This window comes from Cibotium barometz, chromosome 36 (assembly GCF_041138505.1).
Source record: "Cibotium barometz isolate CiBa-2024 chromosome 36, ASM4113850v1, whole genome shotgun sequence".
Classification (NCBI taxonomy): domain Eukaryota; kingdom Viridiplantae; phylum Streptophyta; class Polypodiopsida; order Cyatheales; family Cibotiaceae; genus Cibotium; species Cibotium barometz.
In genome coordinates, this window is record NC_141081.1 from 49,923,557 (window position 1) to 49,935,920 (window position 12,364).

The window sequence follows — 12,364 nt, forward strand, 5'->3', positions numbered from 1 at the left end:
CTTTGGGCTTGTTTCTCCATCGCAAGCCTTGCATTCAGGATCGAGGCGACCCTCTTCCGTGGCCTTCACCTTTCTCTTTTGGGCTTCTTTTTGCAAGGCCTTTTGTAGAAGGAGATGTTTTAGTCATTTTTCTTGTCTTCGGCGCTTGATATTCTTACTACAATACCACCATGGTCCTTTGTGTTTTTGAGATTTCTGCGGTCTCTCTTCTTCTTCGAGTTTTTACTCTTCTAGCTTGCTTGAGCCGTATCTTCGTATTACTTAGACGCTTGTTTCTGTTTTCAAAGTGGGGGTTTTTATGGTTGCTTGTTCCCTTTCTGTAAGGGTTGACTCTTTCAACGTCTAGTGGTCAATTTCTTTGGATCCGATAATTCTTCTTGGAGCAATCTGCACCAGGTTGAATCACTACTTTTGTCTTCGATAAAGTTAAATTATAGGACACCTTACACAGTTTAGGGGGTTGCTTCTGGTTTTCCTCCATGGCCACTTTTGGAGTTTGCTTGCCATCAAGATATGAGAGGGGATGTTAGCATAGTAGGTCATCTTCCTATTGCCTAGCATCTCAGTTTTGGCATTTTTGCTCCTCTGTGGGTTTTTCCCATTTCTTCCTAGAGTGTCTCCACTTGTTGCATCTTCCCAGAGTGTCTCCACTTGGTCAAGACAAAGGTAGCCCATTTGCTAGGTACTATATAAGGCAACTGCGGGCTCTCTTTTCTCAAGGCTCATTATTGAGCTTTGCCTTTATCTCTCAACATCTTCTGAGTTCTCTCTCTAACGTTATTGTTCAAAATCAAGAATGGATTGCTAGAGAGATCAGGGTAGGAGGCATGAAGGAAGGCTGGGATCAGGTGGAGGTCTTAGAAGAAGAAGACATAGAGAATGACACTTTTGTCCCGGAATGTTATCATACAAAGAATGGTGACTAGAGCCATACCATTCATCGATATTGGAGACCCTGTTGTTTCCACTAAAGGGAAGCATGTAATCTTAAGATATTCAACTATGCAAGAGAAGATTAAGGTAATGAAACAAACCCACTCCTTACAAGGAACAAAGATTTGGATGGCAGATGAGCTCACACCAACACAGCTAAAGAACAAGAAGTAAGAATTAGCTAAAAAAGCCAAGAAGCAAGGGAAATGGGCCGAGGCAAAGCTATCGTTGAAGACTTCCGGACACCTAAATGCACCTGTGACGTGACTTGGGTGTAATTTTGAGTATTTCCCTCACATATTTGATGGGGATTTTTATGTTTTATTTTTATTTTGACCGATACCCAAAGTGGAATGTATGGATGTATTTGACTTTGTCCTATAGGTCAACTTTGGCCTCTACAGGACGTTAATAGAGCTTTCTTTCTTTCTTTCTTTCTTTTCTCTCTCTCCAAAGGTGTGCATGCTTGTTGCAGGTACGTGAAACCCGGGTATCAACCTCCTCAAGCCCTCTATAGAATCTTGCTCTTTGTGCAAATCATGCTCTTTGCGGATGCTCTTAAGAGTGTCTACTGTCAACTTGATATTGTGGACATTCACCTCTAAGTGGACAATTGCAATGTAATCTTTATGAGTCCATTGTTTGTGGAAAAAATGCAATTTCATGATCAATTAACAATTACCGATGACTATTAACAAAGTCACAAATGTCAAATTTCAAGACTTAAGACCGATATGGTTAAATAGAGGATTATCACTTATTTAGAGATATTCATGTCATGCATCCCTTCTACCATGCACATGTTAGAGTGGCTACACACGAGTAGAACTAATTGCCTAGTGGTCAAGCAATTGTGTATCTTTGTGCATATTAGTGAGTAGAAACTCCAATTCCTCTCGCAAGCACCCGAAGAGTAATCTTATTATTATTATTTTTTTCCAAAAATGAAGATCATTCGATTAAAAAATGCTTCAAGGGCATAGACCCCAAAGCAAAGTACAAAAAGATGGTTACAAAAGAGGCATGTAGCCAAAACCGGTATCACCAAATAAAAAGGAGGGGTGGCGATCCCAGCTCTTAGCTCTTAGGGATTGCTAGAATTACAAGGCTAAGATTTGGGATTTAGCCTAGAAGATCTCCTAGGCTTCAATGCAGCTTTCTCAGTAGCTTTCTTTAGTGAAAGGGAAAGCCTCTCATACTCAGATTCAATCCCTTCAAAGCTACTGCAAAGATCCAAATCTGAGCGTGGATCAGGATCTGGAGGTGAGGATGGGTGAGCCGATGAAGAGGGAAAGTGGGGCGGATCTCTGCGTTTGTAAATTATCTTCAGAACCTCTTTCCTCCGAGCTTGCCTACGTCTTTTCTGTGCCTCTCTTCATCTTGCTCTCTCTGCTTCTGTACTTGGTTTGACTTGTCCATCACCCACAAGATTTTGCTTTACCTGATGTGCCTCATTCTCTATTGCTTGCTGCCTAGTCACCCTGCGTGAGCAGCAACGTGTCCTTTCCTGCCAACATGTGAAACAGTGACCAGGAAGGCCAATGAAGAACACTCTCTGAAGAACCTCCCTTCCAGAAAAGATCGAAAGGGGGATAATCTGAGGAGGGATCCTAACCACGGATGGGTAGAGAACCATCCGAAGGGATGCTCACCCTCATGTGCCACCCTATCTCCGATCACAAATCCCATACCTCTCCCAATCTCTTCTACATGCAGAACATATTTTGGGAAAAGCCCTGGAAACCTGACAGCAATAAACCACCCTCCAGGTGAGTGATATCCATGCTCTCTGACCACTTGGCAAAGAAGCCAATGGCAAAAAGTCGACCAGGCTCTATGCTAGGACCTCACTTGCCTGGTCTACAGATTCAAACTGCACTCTGAAAAACCCTCTCCCCATGGGGGAGACATTCATGATCTTGTAATGAAAATGTAGAAGCGAGCTTTGGATGTAGTCCTTCAAGAGTCTCGTAGAGCATGGGCTTCCCACCACTTTGTAGACTAAAGAACAACGCTCCAAAGCTGAAACTGATTCGTGAATGGTACGCATAGTCTCCGCAGATAGTCGAATGCCGAGAGTCGAGATGAAGTGGGGGGGGGTCTCGGAGGGCTTCATTTGGGTCTCCTGAAAGAGCTCCTACAAGAGAAGCATTCATCTCGAAGGCCTCTGATATTTGCAGTTTTGGCATACATTTCATTGTGAACCTGTAAACCCTGAAGAGAGTGAGAGAGAGGCAAATGCTGCAGCAAGACGAACTACAGAAGGGGATTGCACTGCTGCAGAAACCCTAACAGAAGTTCGGGTGTTGCAGGTAGACTGAGGGCGAGGTGAGGGGAGGGCGAGCAGACTGAGGGTGAGGTGGAGAGGGGGGGCAGGCAGACTGAGCGCGAGGTTGGCGAGGGGCGGATAAGGTGTGAGCGAAGGTTTACAGGCATGAAAGAGTTTCACGCGACGGGTTTTTTAATGAAGAGCAATCTTATTTGATGAACAAAACAAAGTTTAAACTTTAAAGATTTGAATCTCATAAAAGACTAGCTTTGAAGATTGTAGAGTTTGAAGTATACAATCTTGAAAGGTTAATTGTTACCTGCGACATATCTTTTAAAGCAAACTTTTGTACGCGAGACATTTGGTTACCAATTGACTTAAAAGTGGCTTCACCATAAACTCCCTACCAAAGCAAAGAGAGTTTGTGAAGACTGTTCTCTTTTAATTGTGGTACTTGTTAAGCTCTTCAAGAAAAGATCCTTGCTTAGCATCATCCACCACTAGAAGTTCCTACCAGTGGATATAAGACTGGACAACTCATTGTTGTGTACACATATTTCCAAAGCAACCAGCCTCCCATTGAGGTCCTTCGAAGGTGTTATGCAATAATGCTACAAATGCCATAAATAGGTTTGTGCATCTACTTCCACCTCTCCACCAGAGCCATGGCATAAAGTACAAGTACCCATGGCTACACGTATGTTACCACCCATGCATGGTTGCTTATAATTTGGCTAGTATGTGACCAACCATGATAGTCTTGTAATTCTCGAGATCCATGGTTTCTCCAGCTTTGTGTAGTGGGATGGTGGTATTCATGGAGCAGCAGTGTGGTAGACCCTCTATCAAAGCTTGATTAGACATTTGAGCTATCAAAGGGACTAGCGTATTATATCTATAGCATAGGAGAAGTACTCACCTCAAATTCTTGTATAATTTGTGGATCGCCCGTGCTGTATCATCCTTAAAGCTTTCTCTACCATGGTGGATGTGACGAGTCGAGTCTCTAGCGTAGAGGGGATTGATCGAGAACATGATAGAGTGACTTAGCATAAGTATGTTATATCTAAGGGTTTGTTATAGGAGTGCAGGGGGTTCTCTAAACTGCTTCCATACTTCCGTTGAGTTGCTACTCAACAATATATGTTAGATGTTCCAATATTTCTCAATTTCATGAGCTTGTATCTTATGGCAAGTAAGAGATTGGTTCCACTAACTCTAAATTCCACTTTAGACGCATGAGCGTTTCGACACTCGTCATCATACCAACCATTTTGGGGCATCGACCTAACTTTGGCTGTGTGAGCAGAATGGGAGGTGTGTGGGAAGCTGAAAATGGCCGATGAGTGAAGTACATCTGTGGGTTGTGTAGTGAGAAAATTGAGAGGTATTGAGGTGTCTAGGGGGAGAATACTTTTAGGTATCACATTTGTGTGTGAAATGGGTGGTGGTAGAGCATGTGGTGAGGAGAGAAAGAGCTAGAGAGAGAGAGAGAGAGAGAGAGAGAGAGAGAGAGAGAGAGAGAGAATTGGGGAGACTTTGAAATATATAAATATAAATATAAATATAAATATAAATAAAAAATAAAAATAAACACATACATACATATATATATATATATATATATATATATATATATATATAGAGAGAGAGAGAGAGAGAGAGAGAGAGAGAGAGAGAGAGAGAGAGAGAGAGAGAAGAGAAGATATATTAGAGAAGGGAGAGGCAATGACAAATAAAGAGATAGAAAGGAGATAGAGAGAAGAAAGGGGCGCTTAATTTCAAAAAATTCCTTTGTCGAAAAGTTCCAATGGCATCTCAAAGATATTGTGTTTCTCTCTTGCCACCATCACGGCTACTCTAGCCCATAGTGAGTGACTCCACACCAAAAAGTAACATGTATCTTTTTGGTCCCATAGACGGTATATGATCTTCGAGGATGATACTTATATCATCACATCTCTCTCTCTCTCTCTCTAAATTGTGTGAATGTATATTAACATCATGAATTAATAAAAAGAAGCCATCCAGCTACCAAATCTAGTGCTGGGCTATTTGCCCCTAATTCTAGGAATGGATTGGACAAGTTGCCCGTAAGTCTAACACAATTTCCCTATGTGAATGAAGTCATACGTAGAGCGTGCAACCAAGGAGGAGCTTGATCCCTAGTTAGAAGATTAGCAAGTATCATGGAAGACACCTACCATAGCAATATACCCCGCACACGCTTGATTTGACTGTGTGTCTCAAAGGCCCTGGAATTTTTGCTAAATTCCATTATTTATGCAAAACCTTTTTTCCCGAAATTGCAAACTAGACCTGAGAAATAAACTTCCTCACTGGGCAAGATAGAAAGCGATAAGTGCTAGTCTCTTGGCATGTAGTGCAGAAGAAATAGTTCCGCGAAGCAATTCTTTTTGCGGTGCAACACCGACCCCATGGGCAAGCCTCCAACGAAAACTCTCCAGATGAAGACGTTTCCTTGGGAAGGGATTGTAAGTTGCCAACCTTGCTATAGAATCTGCCTCCCCCAAGTATCTTTCTTGCGAATTGACTAAACTCTATTTGTGCTCTCTCTCTCTCTCTCTCTCTCTTCATATTGCTGTCTCCCTATCATATTGGGATTTTGTAACCTTTTTGGTGACTGGTCTAATAGGTCATTTTGGCCTTTTGAAGACGTATATATTTCAAAAAAAAAAAACCAGGGTTGATTACTATGTACTAAGCAGATCCCATAGGTCGGACACTATGGGATAGTACAAAACTGAAGTGAGCACAACAAATACCAAGCACAACTAGAGTAGCTGGCACGAGTAAGCTAAGGTGGTTGATAAGAGGTGTGATAAATGAACCATTGAGGTGGCGAATAGTGCCACTCAATGCCTCTGCCTATGATCCTAAAAAAGGTGGAAGTGCGCCCCCATAAGCTGAGAAACTGGAACCGCCTCCGCTCAGTTGCTCTGCGCAGATGCCTCCCATAAGCTATGAAGGGAGTGAACAATCTTTGACCATATCATAACCAGTGTATCCACTACTGATGGAGGCTCGTTGCTTCCAAATGCACCAAGCTGTGATGCTGGCAATGGTGGAAACCTCTGGTCACGAGACGAAAGTAAATCAACCTGTGCCCAGAGTGCCTCGATGGTAGCCTGTAATCGCTAGCATGAGAACCTCCCCCTCAAAAATCAGATGAGGCCCTAGCCCAATGGAGAGCCAACTCACAGCTCCCCAAGTGACAAACCCTGCATGCAGCCCAACCGTAGACATAAGAAGGCATGTCGCTTTCCAAACCATGTGTGCCTGAGGGCACGTCCATAAGTAGTGCTTGGGTGACTCAGGTACACCCCAATGACATCTCAAGCACGTAGGGTCATGACCTGTGCGCATAGCCCAAGTACCAACTGGCAACCCAGCATGAGCAACCATCCACATGAAATACATCACCCTGTGAGAGATGATGTCATCCCAAAGGTGACTCCAGAAATCAGAAAGGAAATCAAGTGTCAAGCCCGCATGTAACCAAGCCCGGAGCTGTGTGGGTTGGGTGTGCTGCTGCTGGAGCTGGATATGTCTGCCTAATTAGACAGAGCACTCAAAGAAAGTCACTACAGAATCTGGCACGATCATCGACGGCGGCCAAGACCACTCACCTGGTCCCAAGAGAGCTGACATAAAGGTTTGCCCTCCCAGATCCATAAACGCCACTGGGTGAGCTGAGTGGTGACGACGAAGGGGTCAACCTGACATAGCTTCCCCTTCCTGCCCACTACTTTGATACGGGACCATGAGATAGACATAGACAAGAAAGTCATGCTCTCATGATCAAAAACCAATCTAAAATCCGTAGCAACTGTGAAGATCAGAGTACCGAAGCGAGCAAGCTGAGGAGCACCTGTGCCCTCAAAATAACCCCACCAACCCTCATCCCGACTGTCATGAGCAACTCTCCATGCATCTGCGATAGCATCCTCATCTCTCCTATGCAAGTCGCAACCCCGCGTCTGATGTCATACTGGTGAGCAATGGTGTCAACATCCAAACACCGAGTGAAGGACCACTGTAGAAAGGAGGTAGCAGGGTCCATATCCCAAGTCTCCCACTGCGCTCTCCTAACCGTCGTCCCTCTGAATCACGTACCCATCTGCTCCAAATAAGAGGCTGATGCTCAATCTTCTCAGGTAGTGCAGGCGCTCTTTGAATCAAACCCTCTTGCAAAGATGACCAGACTCTCAAGATACAGCGTATAAAAGGAGAGGTGGGAGCCGTCAATCGAGCATTCGAGAAAATCCATCTGAAAGAAGGCTTCCAGAGGCCTCCCTGCTAAGGCATGCAATCAAGAAGAGCCGAGCGTAGAAAAAGCTTCCAAGGCTCAAGAAGAGCCGAGCGTAGAAAAAGCTTTCTACGGATGGAAGCAAGAACCGGATCAAACTGCTGAGCAGGTACTGTGTCGAGGCCTATTTGAAAACCAAGGTATCTGCAAGTCTGACCCTGCTGAACCCAAGAGAAACCAAACTGAGTACCCCAAGAGTAAGTCTCCTCCACACCAACAAGAAAGCCAAAGGACTTGTTCCAGTTGATTTTGGCTCCACTGGCCAAGCAGAATAGATCTAGAGAGGCTCTCAAGGCATCCAAACCCTCCTGAGAGAAAAGCGCATACAGGGCCGGATCGTCAACATACTCGCAGTCTACCAGCTCCTGATCTGCTCTCAGAGGTAACTGTAAGCCGAGGATATGAGGGGACTGACTGCGCAAAAAATAGGACGGTCTCCGCAAAGAAAAGAAATAAATAAGGAGCCAAGGGGCATCCCTGCCAAACAGATCAAGAGAGGGTGAAAGACTCTCCCACAAAACCACCAATGGTGACAGCGCTACTTGATGATCTATAGAGGCCTGCGACACTCGAGATCCAAGGAGTAGGGAAGTCCATCCTCTGCATAGTGCCCTCAAGAAAATCCCAATCCGCTCTGTCATAAGCTTTCTCAAAATCCAAAAGAAGAATCGCGAGGGGCTTCTTTTTCCGAGCCAGTCCACTGCCTCATAAAACGTAAAGATGTTATCCAAGATATATTTGTCCTGGATGAACCCCATCTGCGAGCCGTGAATCAAGTTCGGCAGACAGGGTTTCAGGCGAGTGCAATCATCCTAGCCAAAATTTTGTAGGTTGTGGAGAGAAGGGTGATAGGCCGCCACTATCGAAGCAAAGTGGCATCCCCCCCTTTGGGGATAAGAGAGATGAGGCCAACACACACAGACTACGGCATAGATCCTGAATCAAAGATATACTGTAGACCATGCAACAATGGCACACGTAAGACATCCTAGAACTCTGAAAAGAATTGTCGAGAGACCCCATCCTGACCAGGGCAAGACGTAGCATCAATGGCAGAAAGGGCTGCATGCATCTCTTGCTTAGTAAATGGGGACATCAAAGTCTCACTCATAGGAGCAGTCACTACTTGGCGAACATGAGCCCATACTCGCGCTCGAACAGTCAATACATCCCCAGTGGCCTGATCAGCAGAAAACAAAGATACATAATAATCAGTAGCCATCCCCAAAAGTCAATATTAGATAAAATGGAAAAAATCCCTCAAAATGGGAATGTATTTAAAAAATATGTTTTGGCCATAACTTGAACATGCAAACTCCAAATTTGTCGAACAAAGTAGATCTAGATTCTACTTTTCAAGCTCTTTCCAATAATATGTCACATGAATATGTTTTGACAAACTTTTGGATGAGTTTACCATACCCCCACTTTTTTCATGGGAATGGGATTTTTCCCACTTTATCTAATATTGACTTCCAAGACTCTGTCTGGATCTGTCTGCAATATGCCAGTGTCATCATGCAGAGCACGCACAGACGAGCCAGAAGGCCTCTGACAATGCAAGGAAAAGAGAAAGCTATTCATCCTATTTGCTTCGGTAATCCAATGAGTCACCGAAGCACGATAAGAGAATTCAGATCTCTTTTCCTTAAGATACAATAGCTCCTGTCTAGCACAATGCTCTCTGTCGCACAAATAGGTATCTTTTCCTGCTCTCTTAAGCTTTTCCGCTCTGCTAGAACAGAGTGTGGCACGTGGAGCTAGAAAGGAGAGACAAGAGGCTAGAAAGTGAGCCGGGTCCGCTGTGTGTGTGTGAGTGTGTGTGAGAGAGAGAGCATGCACGAAGGACGAATGCATTTCTCATTCTTGAGGATTCCAAAGCTAGGACCAACAACAATCACTAAGACAATCAAAATAAAGTTTAAACAATAGGGACTTAAATACTTGTCTGAATCATTTAACACACAATACGGGGCGATGCTTTGGATGTGCCATTACCAAAAGACTTGTTCATTGACCATGTCCAAGTTTCAATAAGTATGACAAACTTTCCACAAGGACTGCAAACTACCAATGTGGAATACCTCTCAAACCTATTGGAGGCGCACAACATTGTAATCAAATTATGACCTTGAGGACTTAATGTACTCTTCTTTTATCACATGCACACAACCACCATCACTATCTCCCATGATAAAATGCCAATGACAATGCATTATATAATATCCAGCTGAGGCAAGCCTATTCCTGCAATCTCAATCCTTTCACTCTTGTTTAGGCACTATTCTGGCAACTTTGACCTTCTATGTCCTTGTTCTTTGTGAAGCAATTGCAGTTTACACATGGCCTTATAATCTACAACATAATCCTGAGCAAAAATCAACTGCATTACCAAAAATGATCATGAAGCGTGACTCCTTCGGTTCAATATATCCTTGCTTGAGAATACATTGATCAAAAAATCAAATGTGGGAGAGCGTGACTCCTTCGGTTCAATATATCCTTGCTTGAGAATACATTGATCAGAAAATCAAATGTGGGAGAGCTAAATTTGGGCAATGAAAAACCTAGTTGACGGGACAGATCATCTCAAGAAGGTGAGAAATTGTGCCAATGGCAACAATACATTCAACATTGTAAAATCTACAATTGAAACAAGTACGTCTTGGCAAATTTTGAATAACAAGAACTTTATGTTGATGTGCAAGAGATGGTGTGCTCAGAATTTGCACAAAAGGTTTGCTATGTAAGGTTTCGACCATGTAGATATAGCCTTCACCACTAATTTGAGACATCACTTTGAGGAAGTATGTGAGTGGGAGTTTTTGAATTGTTTCCATGTGGACAAGGGGCTAGTACCACCCCACACTTCCACATCATACAATAGTACAGGTATGACTACGGCATCAAAGAGATCCTTTTTAAGAGGACAACATGATCTCTCCTTGATAGCACTCTTTTAATCACTGCGTCTACACCATCGTGTTCACCTTTACCATGTTCGGATGCAAAGAAGTTCCAGATCATGCGAATCTTAGTGAATGAAAAGCACCTACATCATTAACTATGAATATCTATTTTAGCAACAGGTTTTTTGCAGCAAATAGAGACCATTCAGGGATAGCATAAAAGAGTAGTGTTCTAAAGTACTAAAAGAGCAGTGTTGTAAAATACTGAGTACCATTACAGTAATGTATGAGCACTATAGGAGAATTGTATAAGTACTGTAGGAGAGTTGTATGAGTTCTATAGGAGTAATGTGTGAGTAGTGTATAAGTCATTGTAGGTGTAAATTTTGAGTTTTATGGAGCTATGGATGTAGATTCCAAGAATGCAACATGTACTTTTTATATTTAGTCAGAACTGTATGCGTAACCTTATGAGTACTTCTTATATTTAGTCAAAACTGTATGAGTAACCTTATGAGTAGTGTATGAGTACTATGGATACACTTTATATGGAGTAGAATTACAGTTTCAAAATTGTAGGAGAATTTTATGAGTATTGTATAAATACTATAGGAGTAGAATTACAGTACTATTTCAAAATTGTAGGAGAATTTTATGAATATTATAGGAGTATTGTATAAGTACTGTATGAGTACTATGGATACATAACTAAAACTGTGGATACAACTTATATGGAGCACTATTAAAGTTTGTATGCATGCATGTGCTTATCACAATACCTTGAATGAAATGTGCACTTATTATATTAAGGCTTCCAAGAATTTGACAAATTTGGCCCCACAAAGTAGAAGGTCGTGCGGTTTTGAATTGGGAAGCGGCATTGTCGGACCAAACCCAATGATGCTTGACCTTTAATCCCATCTCTTCAATCCATCTATGATGTAGGGAGGAAGCAATGTTGCACAAATAGAGTATCATGTTATTTGTCTCATGAGATATGTAGAACACTGACCGCTTTTCTATTTCACCTCCTCATGCCAATACCAAATGTGGACAAATATTGTATATTGCTCGCTATCCTAACGCATGGACTAAATTTCATTTTGGACCTTGAAGGTGTAGTTCTCTTCAAAATCTACGACCAAGACCACTACATCATCCAGGATGTTTGCCATGCATTCTTTGTACTACTTGTGGTGCCACTGAGTTGTGTGCAATAAAGAACTTTAGATGATGTTGAAATTGTTGGAGTAGTGCAGATGGTCTTGTTTCTTTGTACACCAATTTGATTCTCTTCTTATCACCTCATTCATTCTTCAGTGGAAGGGCAACATACTCATAAGTCCTCCATTCGACAAGTGCTCCATTAAAATTTGATTGCTCCCATAAGGTCATAGAGGCACTAGGGATGGACCACACTGTTTGCAACTACCCATCAAGCATGGGTGGAAGCATGGTAGGGTGTATCAAAAAGTATAAAATTTGACGTTTGAATCGTTAGTACTATATGGGTAATATTGACCCTTGTGAAAGGATTTTTAATAAACACCCACCATCTAAATATAGAAGAACCTGCGACTTTTAAATGGCACTTTTTTAAACTCTTTTATGAGGAGCTTTATTAATTTGAAGTTACATTAACCTAAGTTCAAGCTTTTTTTTAAAAAAAACTTCGTTTAATGGTGGAGTTATGCTAGCCTAGCCACGTTCAAACGAGTTATTCTCCTACCATCCTACGTTTCTCTCCCCCTTTTTCTCCAAGAGCAGGTGCGCAAATTGTAAGCACAATCACACCTGCTAATGCACCATATTAATCACGTTATATAAGGTAAGCCCTTGAGTCTCCCTCTTCTCTCTCTCTCTCTCTCTCTCTCTCTCTCTCTCTCTCTCTCTCTCTCTCTCTCTCTCCATTCGTGTAAATAA